Source organism: Gouania willdenowi, chromosome 17, assembly GCF_900634775.1.
Source record: "Gouania willdenowi chromosome 17, fGouWil2.1, whole genome shotgun sequence".
Lineage (NCBI taxonomy): Eukaryota > Metazoa > Chordata > Actinopteri > Blenniiformes > Gobiesocidae > Gouania > Gouania willdenowi.
Genome location: NC_041060.1, coordinates 30,765,462 through 30,783,425, shown reverse-complemented (window position 1 = coordinate 30,783,425; position 17,964 = coordinate 30,765,462). Strand labels below are relative to the sequence as shown.

General features: G+C 40.6%; 1 pseudogene; it reads left to right on the top strand.

Annotated features, from left to right (window-relative positions):
- The first annotated feature begins 17,454 nt into the window (after nt 1-17,454).
- LOC114479901 (uncharacterized) lies at nt 17,455-17,572 on the top strand (annotated as a pseudogene).
- Nucleotides 17,573-17,964: the final 392 nt, after the last annotated feature.

The following is a 17,964-nucleotide window of genomic DNA, read 5'->3' as shown; positions in this document are numbered from 1 at the left end:
CGCCCCAGCCATAGGCTCAAAGGCCACCCAGCTCAAAGTCTGCAGAACCAGAGGTAGATGCCAAGCAGCTTCACACTTCACCCTCGGTAACCTCTTGGCACCACGCAGAAACTGTGATACCTAGTGATGTGAACCAACTGGCCTGCCATTGATACGGCAACGGTTAAGATATATTGCAGCCACATGCACCTTTAAAGTAAAGGCTGTACGACCAGTGTTAAAAAAGCACTGCAAACAATGCAGTATGTACTGTACAGAGCTCCTCTCGCTGCACCATGATAAAAAAAAGTCGCCTAGCAATTTGTATACACCAATCGGGTGGAAGGGGCTCTTGCAATTTGCAAGGCGTCACATATAGAGGGATCCAGCTTGGTCAAGAGTGACCAATCCCCTTCAATGGATGTCAAACTTTCCTGTCCAGCTGGGACAGGAGGTCCACCCTTGATGGAAGTTGCCAAGGGTCCCTGTCAAACAGGCTTTGAAGGACTGAATACCATGGTCTCGAGGGCCACTTGGGGGCCACCAAGAGAACCCTGTGAGCCAATAACTTCACCCTGTGAAGCATGGCCAACAACAGGGGGACCGCAGGAATCGTGTAAAGGAGAACGCTGGGCGAGCAGTTGGCTAGTGTCTCCATCCCAAGTGGGGCACTGGTCTCTGCCAGGAAGAACCACAGTGGACAATGCGTCATACTCTCCAAGGAGAACAGATCTACCCAGGCTTCCCCTTACTGTTCCCAGATCATCTGTACCACCTGGGGGTGCAATCGCCACTGCCCAGGGGGCAGGTTCTGACGAGTGGGCATTGGTGCAGCAGCCCCAGAGCTGTTATAACCAAAACTGACGTCAACATTCCCATCAGTCTGAGCCAAGTTTGGACTGTCAGCCTTGCCCCCAGACGGAAAGACTGCCCAAGGCTGTGGATCCTTTTCACCCTCTGACTAGTCAGTCGTGCCTGCATCATCACGGAATCCAGAGCCATGCCAATACAGGTGGTCTGCTGGGTTGGATGCAGAGAGCTCTTTTTGTAAATCACTGACATGCCTAATGCCTCATTACAAGACAGAACCCCTTGTTCTGCCTCCCTTTCTGAGGGGGCGCAAATGAGCCAGTCATCAAGGTAAGGAAATATCTTTACCCCTGACAGGCACAGTGTTGGTAAGGCTGCCCTCGCACATCTTGGGAATATGTGAGGAGCTAGAGAAAGACGGAATGGCAGGACGGCAAACTCATACACATGGCCCTGATAGGCAAAGCAAAGGTATTTTTGGTGCTCCGAATGGTTTGGCATGTGAAAGTAGGCATCTTCCAGATCTATGGAGGTAAACCACTCCCCCGGTGTTATTATCTGTACGACGTCGACCATGCAAATGGTAAGATTTGTAGGGAACCTGTTCATACCTCTGAGAGAACAGTCTTTTTTTGGAACCAGTAGTAGGTGGAATAGAACCCATCATTCTGTGAATGTGGGTTGACTATAGTGATGGCTCCTTTGTCCTTTGGTCACCTCTTGTGACAAACATCTGGCCTTCACGAGATCTGTGACTGATGTCAGAATCAGAATCAGTTTTATTGGCCAGGTACAGTTTAAAGCTTGGTAGTTGCAGCAAAAGAACACACATCAACACACCAAAGCAGCCATTTGCCTGATCCCTGAAGGTGGTGAGGGCCGGCAGTGGAACTGCAACCTGTAACCTTAAGATAGTGTGGTAAAAACCCATGCATCATGTCCATGGATTTCCCAATATTCCAGGTGCCGCTGTGAAAATCTGCCCACTGCCGGCCCCAAAGCTTCAGGTTGTGTGTGTTTTATTTGGAGGCTTGGAGGTGGGCGCCGACTGCATCCCTGTACCTGCTGAGGCTAGAGGTTGAGCAACCGCTCACCAATGGGCTGGTGCTGGCTACCACCCACAACCACTTGATCACGGTGCCAGGGCTGAGGCAGTGGGGGATTGAGGTGCCTCGATGCACCCCGCCCCCTATAGTGCTGAGCAGGAGGTGCCATGCCCCTACTACGTTGACCCCAGGCTTCTGAAGCCTGGCGTGATTGTTTTCAGCACTCCAAAGCCTTCTCTGCTTCTGGCCCAAACAACCGACCAGGCACAACAGGAAGTTTGTGCCTTTCTACAATCATCAGACATAGGTGCCTAGGCAAGCCACACCTGACGTTGTGTCACTACCAAGGTAGACATCAAGCGGCCCAGCTCATTCAACATCTTTGCAAAAGCCTCAAGAGCCACATCATTTATGTCTTCTAATTCAGTCCCTGCACCCATGCCCTGTAAGATTCTCGACCGGGCAAAGAGGACCACAGAGAGGGAGTTTCCCATGCGGGCCATGCGGGCTGCAGTGTCAAATGACTTGGAGAGAAGACTATCCGTAATCCTGCACTGTGGGCTAAGGCAAGTGATCTTGTCCTTCAGTGCTTTGTCCAGGGAGAGGACAAGCACCGTAATACACTGGTCCACAGGAGGTATGTGAAGCAGGCCATGTTCATCAGTGGAGGCTGGCGTTCTCGCATCCTTATCCTGGCAGACAGATGCATACGGATTGTTCCAGCACTTTGTTAGCGTCTCTAAAAAGGGAGACAAATGCGGTACAGCAAAGGGTGGTGCAGCACGAGTACATCGATAGAAAGGGTTGCTTACAACATGGGCAGTCGGTACCTCATCCATGCCAACCTTAGCCAGGGCAGCACTGCGTGTGCTCGTCGTCTCCTTCCGTGCTCACAGAGCTCCCGCGGGACGTCTCAGAACCATACTCTCCTTGTATACTCAAAGGCTCTGTCGCCCCCTGATAATCAAATTCAGGATAAGGCTCTTCCCTTGGGCTGTGGAACACAGTGTCTAAAGCCCGGGTAGAAATAGCATCCCCATTATCCTCCTCCAACTCCCAGGGATTCCCTTGGGGTACAGGAGTTGGGGGGTGTCGAAGAGGTGGTGATTGTGCCACTGCCTCCAACCCAATATCCTCAAGTGGAATTGGATGAGGCAATCAGTAATCCTAGCGAGAACTGTGTTCAGCCACAGAACGCTTCAGCAGCCTTTAAATAATGCTTTAAATTAATATAATATTTACAAGCAGCTGTTTACTAATCAGTCAGACTAAGCCTACAGCTTAATACAGAACAAAAAACTGGGCGCCAACTGTGTAGCCCACAGCCTGCAACCAGCGTCTCTTATTTATTTTTTATTTTTTTAATCTTATCTTTTTACTTAGGCTATGTCAGGAAACAGGCAAATGCTATAGGAGAAGTACAGCACGCGACCGACATCCAGTGGAGGAATTACTACACAACACTTCACTAAACAGCGTGTGTGGCCTCCAAACAGAAGGAGAGCTAATATGACAACCACAGCCTTAGGAGGGTAGTAATTTGCGCTCCCGACAAAAGTCACAGGCAGGATGCCAACACAAACAACATAGAATTGAACTCACCTCTCCTTGGACCTGCAATTGAAAATACTGAAGTTATTCACCGGAGCAGCCTACCTGCGGCTGGCACGCACACAAGGTAAGCGAGAAGTTCAAAGAGGCCGTGTGTAGGCTATCACGTGATATAAATAGCCTCGGAAGAGGCGTACTGGTAGCCGACACGTCACGTGACTTTGTTTACATTAATACGTGACCTGCGCGGAGCGCGAGGGGACATATTCACTATTATTGCTGCCTACTGGCAGTCAGGAGGGAATGAAACACAACTTTTGCTAATCTGTTGTCTGTCTGCTTTTGGGTCCTATTTTAATTTCAGAGGCCAATGTGTAGATGTATGCATTACACAGTAAACAAGCATAGCCATTCTCCACTTTGGAGTGAGACTGGGTTGGCAGTGTCGACACGTCCGAAAACAATGAGCACAGGCAACGAACAGGAGAGAGCCAGCATGGCACGTCGGTAATGCTAACAGTTTCTTGGATGCAGTATTTATGATATTGTGTCGATAATTAATTAATTGAAAGATTTGACGGTATTTTTTAGATTTTGTTCAATAAAAGGTGTTAACTTGAGTCACATCTACAAATATCCTTGTAATCAGAGGGTCACCAGTTAGAATCCAACCTGGACCATCACTGGGATGTTGAGCAAGTCCCTTAACCCTAACTGCTCATGTTGTATGCTGATTTGGATAAAAGTGTCTACTAAAATTGTAAAAAAAAAATAAAATAATTGTATACCTCTATTACAATGCATATTTAGGTAAATACTTTGTGATGTGTGTGAATATAAGTACTTTGTGAGTGTTCCGAGGTCAAACATGGTGTCCTCTTATTGGAAATCATTATGGTCACATTCTGTTAATCAGTTTGTCTACTTGTAACACCTACAAACACAGATGATGTTTCAGACACACTCCAGTGCACATGTAAAATATATATTCTGGCAAGTTATTTTCAAAGGGCGGTGTTTTGGTGCAGATGTTTGCTAGAAACTATGTGGTGTTGGAAAAAATCAGCCTGACCTGAGGTCTAATTGACTGAGGGTTTTATTGTGGACTGGTTACACCACTTGAATCTTTTGGTAAATGTGGTCTCAGCTTTGATCTTTTATCAGGGTTTTCATTTATTTTTCTTTTGACTGACCATGTCTTGAGCCACCCATTCATCTTCAGTAAACGTGTTTACCACCTTCAGTAAAATTATCTTGTCAATCATTCTCTCACAAGATCATAAAATGTGTTGTGTCGCTACAAGGCTGTGTCACAAGACAGCTGAATGCAAAACGATCACCCTCATTACTGACACAATTTGAATTAACATTCATTTGGAGTCGATTTCCAACAGTTTGAGAAATGCTTGTTATGGCAATTATTAGTTTAAAAAATACATTTGGCCAAAAAAACTAACGTAAAATTAGGGGTCGCTCGAGGACAGCCAGTTGTATCAAAACAGATTTTCTCAATTTATGGGTGGGGAACCAATAGCCAGTAGCTGGAATGTTTCTTTGTGGAAACAAAAATATCTTATATTTTAAATCTTTTCAGATTTAGGTTGTGATCGTGTAATACAAACTTTTTGCTCCATTTACTTGCTGATAAATATTGCCATAAATATATATATTTTTTTTAAGTTTTTAATATATTTTTAGTATGCAGATTCAAACTGCTGCCTACTTTGTGTCCTAAGCAGGAATCACGTAAACCGAACATTCCCTGACCAATTGGTGCAGAGTGAATATATTAAAGTTCCATTTTTCATGTTGAATCAGAAGACAAAAAAAAACCTTGATGCTAAATGCAACAACCCAACCTACAGTAAATAGTGCATCCATCCACAAAATAGCTTACATTATTTGGTTCATCATAACATTACATTTTGCATTTTAATAAGGTTTTCTGGTCTGTTTTTTTTTTTAGTTTTACATAATATGGGTTGTGACTCACCAAGAGGCTCTTGCATGACTTCCTTCACCGCAGTGCTAAAAGCTCAGCATTGACAATGCTTATTAAGTTAGATAACATCATAATTATTATTTGTTTGGATCTTTGATTTTAGCCCTTCGAAAAGGCTTCCCAGGCAGCACACAATGTCATAACTTGTGTTTGTCTTTGTTGATTTTTATTCAAACTTTATTGACCACAGTTCACAGACCACAGACCACATTGGTAGTCCACAGGTTATAAACCGATGGCAATGATCTGCTTTTGACCGTCTTGGCTCAGTCACTTTCTAGTAACTGACCATTTCAAGGCTTCAGAGCCTGTTTTAACACAGTGTGATGACTACCTGTCAACAGAACTGTTCTAACTTACCACCGGTCAACAGCAGTTATTTCCATTTTAACTCGGATTAATAATTAACAATATTAATTATTAATTTTATTAAGTGACCTCAAGCCAAACATTATTATTACACAAACTACTCTCAAATATGTTTCAATACTGTTTAGCTGCTAACCGTAAGAATACTTCTGCGAATAGAGTTTCCTTATTTACAGTTGGTCCACATTTTTTGACTATAGATTTGTTCACATCTGTTTAGGATGGTAATTATAGTCAGGTGTTGTGCTGAATTCTGTGGCCCAACAAAATGATGGCGCTAGAATTTTTGAAAACCAAAACCCAGATCCTGGTCGGAAGTTGAAAATGATTTATTACTTATTTAAAGATGACTTTTTTTTTTTTAATACTTGATAGCGGCATCATTATTTTCCTAAAATAAGATTGTTAAAAATGTCGTATGTCAAAAATGGTGACATAAGAACTTTAATTAGCTATGCTGCAGGATTTCCTCCCACTGAAGCAGTGCATGAAGATAAGGAAACCCCTTTTCACAGTCTTGCGATTTCTGATCACTTCACTTGAATGTTCCCTGATTTCACAACTTTGGCTGAAGTGGCGCTTCCAATCCTCCAAGAGTGGCAGCAGAGTGTGGATTCAACCTCCAGAACAGCCATGAGACGTTGTGTTTTTGAGATAAAAGTCAATAGCCCCTGCTGCAATCCCACTTTAGACTTTGAGTACACACATGGATTGTCTGCTCATCTTTTTGAAACTAAATAAAATGAATTATGACTGGATTTTTTATGACCCTGTGAATTAAAATAACAGATAACAAAAAAAGTCTAGCACAACTTCTGGTCCCGAGATGGCATTTTTGTCTCACTTTTTTACAAATTCAATTTGGTAAATATTGTGAAAATGCAAAAGTGACTGTCTTCTACGGGTTGAAACCTAGCTATTACATTCTAATTTAGCTAAAAAAGGCAAAGAGAGTAAAGAAGTTATCTAGTAGTGCAGGTTTCCTTGGCTGTTCCTAGAGAAATACTGTCTGGCTTAGTTTGGGTGACGCTTTGTTTTAACATACCTGTCCTGAAAATTATTAATATTTAGTTACTAAGCCGTCAACTGTAGATATAGACTTGTTGGTGCAAGAAGACATCTAACCATGCAGGATAATAGCTTCCCAGGATGAGCTGGAATTAATGCATTGTATGCATTTAAAAAAGTAGAAATCCATAAAAGACAATATTGACAGAAGTCGCTAGAGTGATATGAGACAGGCTGTCTGCACTAGAATGACAAAGTGTAATAAACAGAATCAGAGCTGTAGCTATAAGCAGTATGATCACAATAGCAATTAATTTACTTTATTGTTGCTGTTCAGAATTAAACTAGTTTTTTTACCCAGCATTTATGCTAAGTTAAACTAAGCCATTGCTGGCTATAGTCTTATCTTTTGAGAGCAGATCATCTAACACTCTACTGGAAAACAAACAGCAAAAATTCATATAAATCATCATAGAAAAAAAACCATCATATCAGTGTGAAACACAGAGCAGTTTGATGCTGCTCCATCCCCCAGCTTCTATGGCCTTTCCCGCTCCGCTGCATTATTATCTTGATGCTCAGATTGCTCCAACGGTTTTATATCCACCAAGCAGCAAAGTCCCGTTTCCTTTTAAACCCTCTGCAGGGAGAGAAAAAAAATTATATTCCAGCATTGCAATTTCACTAGATGGATTATTCCCTAAGGTACACTGCCATCTAAGAGAGCCCAGGACATAAAGGCAGCTCAGTTCTTCAATATCCACACCCAAAACATGCAGCTCGCTCCCTCTGTAGATATGTTAAGTGACATTCATGGTCAAAATGACAACATTATTCAGAACATTAAGGATGTGGCTCTGGGTTCTCCTCCTCCTGCTAGGTCTGGAGGCAGCCCAGATCTGAGAGGGATACCTGGACCGAGAGGGAAGAGGAAAAATATAATTAATACAATTAAAATAAAAGTTAAAAGAGAAAGAGGGAAAAAGAGGCAAGAAACTAACGTATAGAGGAGGCCCGTGGGTGGGGTCACCCTCAGCCCCCACCCCAATGTCCGCTGGGTTCCGGCCTGGCCCCCTCAGTTTGCCTGGGTTCGGGGCTCCAGGTTGAAACTATCATTGATCCCCCTTCCTTAGAGTTGATCTTTTTTAATTATTATTTAATTCTCTCTTTATTTATTTTGGTTTTCCCTCTCTTCTCTCAATTTTATTATATCTAGTTTATATATATATATATATATATGTATCGGACCATTCCTCCACATATTTGACCATCATTAACTTGTTATTGTCTCCTCCCCTCACCCCCACAATACCATTATTATAACACACACACACGCACGCACACACACACACACACACACACACTTGTGTTGTATGTGGCCAAAAAACAAAAGAAGACCATTAAGGATCACGGTTATTGACTAACTGAATAGCAGTTAGAAGAAGTGAGAAACATATTTAGTCATTTTTATGATATGAGGTTGGGTGAACTCATAAACAGATTTGAATTTGCACATTTTTATCTCACTGATAAAAGAGTAAAAATAATCGTATTAATGAAAAGCTAATAGTTATGTTTAAATGCAACGACACTGATTTTCTTTTCCAGTTGAAAACAACACCTTAGAATTCAAAACGCTAAATAAATTATGAATGTGCTATCAGTTGTTGGCTCACACTAAGCTTTGTTGTCTTTTCTAGAGTGAAATCCACTTTCTGTAATGCACACTGCATTCCAGTGACTCCATATTTTCTCCCATAATTTACTGCAACATGTGTTGGGGGAAGATGAATATTTTAGGTTTGACTCAAAATAATAACTCCAAACGCAGAAAGGAAGTCAACTCTTACCGCCCATGAGTGCTCCCAAGATGTTCTTTTTTTTTTAAAATGGCTGCTGATTGCTGTTCTTACAAGCACCCCAGGGCCATTTTATTGACTGTGAAACAGTGCTTTCATCAACACCCTCTCACAACAGTGGATTTACAAGGCAGCCCTGCTCAGTTCCTCCCTGACTGTGCGTGCGTGCGTGCATGAGTGCGTGCGTGTGTGTATGGATGGCTGAGCAAGTGTCACAGATGCACTGAGCCTCCGTGAGGGGACTCTCAGTAGGCCAGCAGAATGCAGACAAGAATTCGATGCAAACAGCATCTAAGTTATGCTGCTGCTGACCTTTGGTGGACTTTGGAAAGATGGATGTTACCCAGGATATCAATGGAGATCTCCAGCCCTGGAGCAGCTAAAGCATATGTCTTAGGGTTTCCCTACCTCAGAATGAATAAATAAGTATAACTGGGGTAGAAAGCTGGGGCACATGAGGGGACCTGCTTGAGTCACTTCTGTTGAGTTAAACAATTGGCTATCTGCGCAGTTGTCCTCTAACTGTTACAGTAGATATGTTGGTTTGTGTCATCTCGCCTGCACAGAGCGGAGATGACCTGCTCTCGAGTTGCAGCTTTTCTTTAGATTGCTCTGACATGCAGCCATGATGTACAGCTCCCTGTTTTCTCCCTGACTGCAGGCAGATATCTCTCCAATGGGCAACCTTCTGTTTCAACAGATATTGTTCTGCCTCTGTTCAGGATACTGATTTATCAGCACTCATTTTTCAGGCTCCATCCTGCCATTACTCTTTGTCCACACACAGCGGTGACACTGTGGTCACAAGGTTGAATGTGGGGGGCAGGGCGGGGCTTTGTGGAGTTGGTGTGTTCAGATGAGAATGATGAACACTATTTCTTTCATGGATTGCATATTGTTTGAAATTTTCTGCTTGTGTATGAATGTTTAATGTCATTCTCTGCTGCCTGCTAGAGCACATGAGGCATTTCTCATCCAGTTCTGGTTATCGTGCATGAGTGCATGATGTGCTCTACAAAGGACATGCAATCACAGGCCATGCATGCATACATTAAAAACAAACAGACCATGTATTTTATTCCATTTCTGTTTCCTGCCCGTACTTTATGTTAATATGCATGTCTGTCTTCATAACCACCCAACAATGACTTCAAAGAAAGCAAAAAAAAAAAAAAAACAAAAAACAGAAAAATACATTTCATAAATATTTGCATGTATTCTTTTTGAGCAATTCAAAATCAGAGCAACAGAAAAAACAAGGTGAAACAAAGAATCCCCCAGAGAGCCTTTAAATAAATTCATGTTTTTAAATGGGTGACATTTCATCACCCTACATTTCATTAGGGCTTTAGATCCCTCAGTCACATTTACCACAATAACTGACTTATTTCTCCCAATGAGCACAAACCAGTTACTGTGGGCTGAGTTGCACATTTGGGGGATCCTTTAGCTTTAAATAAATACATTGTTTGGGGGCATAAAACAGCTCTGGTATTATAGTGGGAAGGGCAGAAGAACCTACTGAGAACATTCTCAAAAGAGCAGATTCACATCCACACGCACATGGTCGTCAGTCTTCTTTTCACTAGTGACTGTTTTCATGCAGAAACGTGTTTCTAACGACCACAAATTTAACTAGAATTTTTGCATTTCCTGAAGAAAATGCAAGTGAGGATGCATGTGCTGGCCCGCGTCGCACTACATTAGCATATCATTAACCTAGCAATAGCCTTAACGTTGTAATAACTTAGCAAAAATCGCTTTAAAGGTTGAAAAAGGTTGAAATGGTTGAAAAAGGTTGAAAAAGGTTGAAAAAGGTGAAAAAGGTTGAAAAAGGTTGAAAAGGTTGAAAAAGTTTGAAAAAGTTTGAAAAGGTTGAAAAAGTTTAAAAAGGTTGAAAAGTTTGAAAAAGTTTGAAAAGGTTGAAAAAGTTTGAAAAAGTTAGCATTGCGTTAGCGTCAGCGTTAACATTGTGTTAGCAATAGCATTGCGCAAACATTTGCATTGCGCCAACATTAGCATTGTGCTAGTATAAGCGTTGTGCTAGCATTAGCATTGTGCTAACATTAGCATTGTGCTAGCATTAGCATTGCGCTAACATTAGCATTAGCATTGCGCTAGCATTAACATTGCGCTAGCATTAGCATTACGCTAGCATTAGCATTGTGCTAGCATTAGCACTACGCTAACATTAGCATTGCGCAAGCAATAGCATTGTGCTAGCATTAGCATTATGCTAGCATTAGCATTGTGCTAGTATTAACATTGTGCTAGCATTAACATTGCGCTAGCATTAACATTGCACTAACATTAACATTGCGCTAGCATTAGCATTGCGCTAACATTAGCATTGTGCTAGCATTAGCATTGCATTAGCATTGCGTTAGCATTGCGCTAACATTAGAATTGTGCTAGCATTAGCATTGGTATTGTGCTAGCATTAGCATTGGCATTGTGCTAGCATTAACATTGTGCTAGCATTAGCATTGTGCTAGCCTTAGCATTGCGTTAGTATTGCACTAAGATTAGCATTGTGCTAGCATTAGCATTCTGCTAGCATTAGCATTGCGCTAGCATTAGTATTGCACAAGCATTAGCATTAGCATTGCGCTAGCATTAATATCGGGTTAGCATTGGCATAGCGTTAGCAATAGCATTGTTTTAGCATTCAAAAAGTTTGAAAAGGTTGAAAAAGTTTGAAAAGTTTGAAAAAGTTTGAAATGGTTGAAAAAGGTTCAAAAGTTTGAAAAGGTTGAAAAAGTTTGAAAAGGTTGAAAAAGTTGAAAAAGGTTGAAAAGGGTTGAAAAGGTTGAAAAGGTTGAAAAAGGTTGAAAAAGGTTGAAAAGTTTGTAAAAGTTTGAAATGTTTGAAAAAGGTTCAAAAGTTTGAAAAGGTTGAAAAAGTTTGAAAAGGTTGAAAAAGGTTGAAAAAGTTGAAAAAGTTTGAAAAGGTTGAAACAGTTGAAAAAGGTTGAAAAAGTTGAATGGTTTGGATCAGTTTCAAAATGGCTGACGATGATGAGGGTCAAAGTGCACAAGAGGGTCAAAAAGGTTCGAACTTTCAATGTAAGTGGAAGAGAGCAAAAAGTTTCACGAGAAATAACTCAAAAAGTTTAAAAGTTTTTAAAAAGCTGGAACATAGCAGATAAGTGCAGAATTTTCTGAAAAGTTTGATACCTCAATTGTTGAAATTGGGTGAAAACTGTGAGACGAGTTTGAGTGGACGGAAGAATAATAACATATAACTAGAATTTTTGCATTTCCTGAAGAAAATGCAAGTGAGGCTGCATGTGCTGGCCCGCGTCGCACTACATTAGCATAGCATTAACCTAGCAATAGCCTTAACGTTTTAATACCTTAGCAACAATCGCTAAAACCAGTTAGATTGAAAAGGTTGAAAATGGCTGAAAAAGGTTTAAAAAGGTTAAAAAGGTTGAAAAAGGTTGAAAAAGTTTGAAAAAAGTTGAAAAGTTTGAAAAGGTTGAAATGGGTTGAAAAAGTTTGAAAAGGTTGAAAAAGTTTGAAAGGGTTGAAAAGTTTGAAAAAGTTTGAAAAGGTTGAAAAGTTTGAAAAAGTTAGCATTGCGTTAGTGTCAGAGTTAAAATTGTGCTAGCATTAACATTGCGCTAGCAGTGTGCTAGCATTAGCATTGCGCTAGCATTAGCATTGCGCTAGCATTAGCATTGCGCTAGCATTGTGCTAACATTAGCATTGTGCTAGCATTAGCATTGCGTTAGTATTGCAATAAGATTAGCATTGTGCTAGCATTAGCATTGTGCTAGCATTAGCATTGTGCTAGCATTAGCATTGTGCTAGCATTAGCATTGTGCTAGCATTGGCATTGTGCTAGCATTAGCATTGCGCTAGCATTAGTATTGCACAAGCATTAGCATTAGTATTGCGTTAGCATTGGCATAGCGTTGGCATTAGCATAGCATTAGCAATAGCCTTTTTTTAGCATTCAAAAAGTTTGAAAAGGTTGAAAAAGTTTGAAAAGTTTGAGAAGTTTGAAAAGTGTTTAAGAGTTTGAAAAAGTTTTAAATGGTTGAAAAAAGGTTCAAAAGTTTGAAAAGGTTGAAAAGTTTGAAAATGGTTGAAAACGTTTGAAAAGGTTGAAAAGGTTGAAAAAGTTTAAAAAAGTTGAAAAAGTTTGAAAATTTTGAAAAAGTTTGAAAAGTTTGAGAAGTTTGAAAAGTGTTTAAGAGTTTGAAAAAGTTTTAAATGGTTGAAAAAAGGTTCAAAAGTTTGAAAAGGTTGAAAAGTTTGAAAATGGTTGAAAACGTTTGAAAAGGTTGAAAAGGTTGAAAAAGTTTAAAAAAGTTGAAAAAGTTTGAAAATTTTGAAAAAGTTTGAAAAATTTGAGAAAAAAGTTGAAAAGTTTGAAAAGGTTGAAATAGGTTGAAAAAAGTTGAAAAGGTTGAAAAAGGTTGAAAAGGTTGAAAAAGGTTGAAAAGGTTGAAAAAGTTTGAAAAAGTTTAAAAAGGTTGAAAAAGGTTGAAAAAGGTTGAAATGGTTGAAAAGGTTGAAAAAGTTTGAAATAGTATGAAATGTTTGAAAAAGGTTGAAAAAGGTTGAAAAGGTTGAAAATGTTTGAAAAGGTTGAAAATGTTTGAAAAGGTTGAAAAAGTTTTAAAAAGTATGAAATGTTTGAAAAAGGTTGAAAAAGGTTGAAAAGGTTGAAAAGGTTGAAAAAGGTTGAAAAGGTTGAAAAGGTTGAAAAAGTTTTAAAAAGTATGAAATGTTTGAAAAAGGTTGAAAAAGGTTGAAAAGGTTGAAACAGTTGAAAAAGGTTGATAAAGTTGAATGGTTTGGATCAGTTTCAAAATGGCCGACGATGAAGAGGGTCAAAGTGTCAAAGAGGGTCAAAAAGGTTCGAACTTTCAATGTAAGTGGATGAGAGCAAAAAGTTCCACGAGAAATAACTCAAAAAGTTGAAAAGTTTTCAAAACACTGAAAATTGTGGAATGAGTTAGAGGATACGGAAGAATAAGAAGATATAATAAGAAATATAATAAAGTACGACGAATACAATAGTGAGGATGCCAATGCTTTATTAGTGAGGATGCCAATGCATCCTCACTAATAAAGCTATTAGAGCTTTAGTATATACTGTACTTAAGACATATTTCAAAGAAAATAGCTTTTAATAACTTTTGTGTTTTTACAGGAGTGTGTACACTTTCTATATCCACTGCATGTGTATGTGATGACTCAATTGTGGGTTTGTGGGGTAAATTGTGTGTGCCTTATTAATTGTGTTTTCATGGCAAAGGGATGCAGTGATCTGACCCCTGCCAGTACCAAAAAGTTATGTATTTTAACGTCGATCTTAGATTTTCAATCACAAGCTCAGCAGCAGCATGAAGAAAAGTCAGGTCATGTGGCATTCGTGGTGGTGGGTTTTTGTCACACTGGCTCTGTGTGGGTGTTTGGGTTAGGGCATTTTGTCTGATGTAGAGATCAGTTTTCAGGGTTTCTTTGCTTCTTTGCATATTACGAAGAGCGGATGTGGAACTTCTGAATCACCTGTTGTGATTAAGACCAAGACAAGCATATGACATGACTCTCCAAATGTAGCATCCTTCAAAATCAGGAGCATTTTCTTCCAAATGAAATGGAAAAAATGTATACTTTCATCTGAAAAACACTTTGCACACTGGGAAACTGTAGATTTGTTTCTCTTCAGCCCAGATAACGTAGTTCTTTGTTGATTCAAGTTCACAAGTAATTTGACACAATATAATGGATTTTGTTTTTGTTTTTGTTTTTACCCTTATCTAATCAGATAAATCATTGAGAACAAATTCTTATTTGTAATGACGACCTGGCCAAGGGGCAGAAGATATGCAACAACATTACAAAAAAGACAATATAATGCATTAACAAAGGGTAACAGAGCAAATAAATGAATCAAAATTAAAAAAACAAAAGTAAAACATTTTTTTTCTTCATAAAAAACAATACAAATAATACATGGGTTTGAGCAAAATACATCATGGGCATGTAGGTCAAAAACAAAAACACTGGTTTCAAAGAATTTTTAAAAGTAGAGAGTGAAGTGAAGCGTTCTTATTTCAGTGTCTTTTTTAAAACTTGTTCCAATCATTAGGGGCGGCGAACTGGAAGGAGTGGCAGGCTATAGGGGTATCCAATGTGAATCATTTACCAAAGCATAGAATACATTTATTGGTGGAGATGGCAAATATATGTAGATGTGAAAGGGTTTTAACCATTAAGAGATTTATAGATTCATTGATACCAATGGTTTTGACGTCTAATGTGGAGTGATGGCCAGTTAACAAGCAAAAGGATTGCTTTGATATTTTTTAAAACGGGCATTTGTAACAAAAATAATTAAAACAGTTGTTGTTCAGTCATACAGCCAGAAACATATGTGCAATTTTTTAACACACTAAATTAAACTGCAGAAGTGGAACATGATACTGATCATTTCAAAGCCAAATAATGGCTGTGGTCATCATTTGCCTCTAAAGTAAGGGATTGTGACAGTTTATGTGCTCATAGCACAATCAGCAAGTGATTGTTTTTCTTTTGATTGTATCTGTTATGAGTGGCTTGACCAGGAATAGCACAGTTATAGTCTAAATACTGGACTCCAGCAGCCATCCACCTCTGTTACCCCAAATTCATAGAAAGGTTATTTTTCCTAATCTTTACAAGCAGTGGTTTTCTCTGGTGCTTGACACATTTCCTCCAACTCAAATGTTAAAACAAAGCATGTCTTGTTTTGCTGTTTAATTCCTCCAACCACACCTGAATGTTAACTAAAACATTTGATGGATTTCAAAGCAGGGTGAAATCTAAAAAATCACATGTAGCTAAAAATTATATCAGAATATATTTACATTTTTGTCAACTAATGAAAACTAAAGATAATAAATAATATCATCACGTGGGTCAAAATTCTATCAGAACTCGTGATCATGTGGTCTTACACATTGATTACATCTGTCTGTGTGTTTTTACAAATATTAATACCATCCCATATTTGGTTTATTAATAGCTGACTGAAATGGTAATGTCATTTAGTTGAATAAAACTAGACAATAACTGTAATAGTCCTGATTACAACATTTAGACTAAAACTGAATCAAAATGTGCTGTCAAAATGACCACTGGTTGAACCACTGGTAAACTGTAAAGATGATTATGAGCGGTTTTTGTATCACCACACAGCAAGAAGTACAGCGCATCATCGGGAGCATGAAGAGCTCTACCTGTGCCCTGGATCCCTTCCCCACAACCCTGGTGAAGGCTAACATCCGTGCCATTGCCCCCCTCATCACCAGTGCCATAAACCTCTCCTTACAGGCTGGCTTTGTTCCGTCAGCTCTCAAAACTGCCGTCATCACTCCCCTCCTGAAGAAACCCACTGTGGACCCAGAAGCCCTAGTAGCTACAGGCCCATCTCCAACCTCCCATGCCTCTCCAAGGTGCTGGAGAAGGTAGTTGCTGCACAAATCCAAACCCATCTCAAAGACAGCAACATTTTTGAGAAATTCCAGTCTGGGTTTCAGTCAGCTCACAGCACCGAGACAGCCCTAGTAAGGGTCACCAACGACCTGCTGATGGCGGCGGATGTTGGCTGTCCATCCCTTCTTGTCCTCCTTGACCTATCAGCAGCATTTGACACAGTAGATCATGTCATCCTCCTGGATCGTTTACAATCCACTGTTGCTCTTCGCGACATAGCCCTGAGCCTGTTCCAGTCCTATCTGGCTCGTCGGACTGAGTGTGGGGCCCTTGGTGGCGCTAAATCCTCTACCCAGCCGGCCTCCTGTGGTGTCCCCCAGGGATCTGTCCTTGGCCTGCTTTTATTCACTTTATACATGCTCCCCCCTTGGCCATGTAATCAGCAAGCATGGCGTGTCATTTCATTGCTATGCCGATGACACGCAGCTCTACATCAGAGTGGAGCCATCACCCCCTAAAGCCCTTTCATCATCTTCATCACCAGCCACACTGACAACCTGTCTGGAGGAGACTTAAGGCGTGGATGAATCTCAACTTCCTACAACTTAATAGTTCCACAACCGAAGCCATGCTGGTCGACACTCCACATCAGGTTCAAACATCCCCCATAACCTCTATCACCTTTGCTCGTCAGGAAATTCCACTCTCCGCAGCAGTCACCAACTTGGGTGTGAGAATGGATTCTCACAGGATGCAAAAAGTCATTCTACCACCTGAGGAACCTCGCTAAACTCCGCCCCACACTGAAAAACTGGTACACACCTTTGTCTCCTCTCGGCTAGACTATTGTAATGTTCTCCTCAACGGGATCCCTAGGAAGAGCATTTGCAAGCTTTAATTCATCCAAAACAGTGCTGCTAGGATCCTGATGGGGGTGCGCAAATGTGATCATATCGCCCCCATCCTGAAATCATTGCACTGGCTCCCTCTGGAACAAAGGATTGAATATAAGATCTCCCTCCTCACCCACCAGTGTGTACACAGAAATGCCCCAGCCTACCTAAAGGAACTTCTTATCCCCCAGACCCCCTCACGCACCCTCCGTTCCGGCAAAGCTCTCCTCCTGAAGATCCCCACAATCAAGCTGTACAGCATGGGTGATCGAGCCTTCTGCTCAACTGCTCCCAGACTGTGGAATGCTCTCTCTGACCATCTGAGAGCTCCATAGACTGTGGATTCTTTTAAACGCAGCCTAAAGACTCACCTTTTTACAAAGGCATTTCCGTAGCCTGTTTTACGAGTCATATTTATTGTAGGTCTTAGGCTTTCTTTGTAGCACTTTGAGATTTATTTTATGTAAAGTGCAATACAAATAAAATGTATTATTATTATTATTATAATGTGGCCATACCAGCCTGTCATTGCCCGATCCCGTTAGATCTCGGAAGCTAAGCAGGTCTGGACCTGGTTAGTAGGTGGATGAGAGACCACTGAGAATTCCAGGTGCCACAGTGTGGTGACAGTCACCTCAGTGGTATCTGTCATTGTGTCCCTGGGCAAGACACTGCACCTACATTGCCTAGTATGAATGTAGTGTGTTGGTGGTGGTCGGAGGGGCCGATGGCACACTTTGGCAGCCTCACCTCTGTCAGTCTGCCCCAGGGCAGCTGTGGCTACAATAGTAGCTTACCACCACTAAATGTGGAGTGAAAGAATAATTCCTTAATTGTGTAAAGCGTCTTTGCGTGTCCAAAAAAGCACTATATAAAATTGATGCATTATTATTATAATGTACCTGCCATTATTGGCTGAAGAAGCCACCCTGTCAACTTTTTACTAAATGCATTATACATGAAAATTATCCACAAAAAGAGGGGAGTGGGGACCTGGATCCCAGACTTAATATG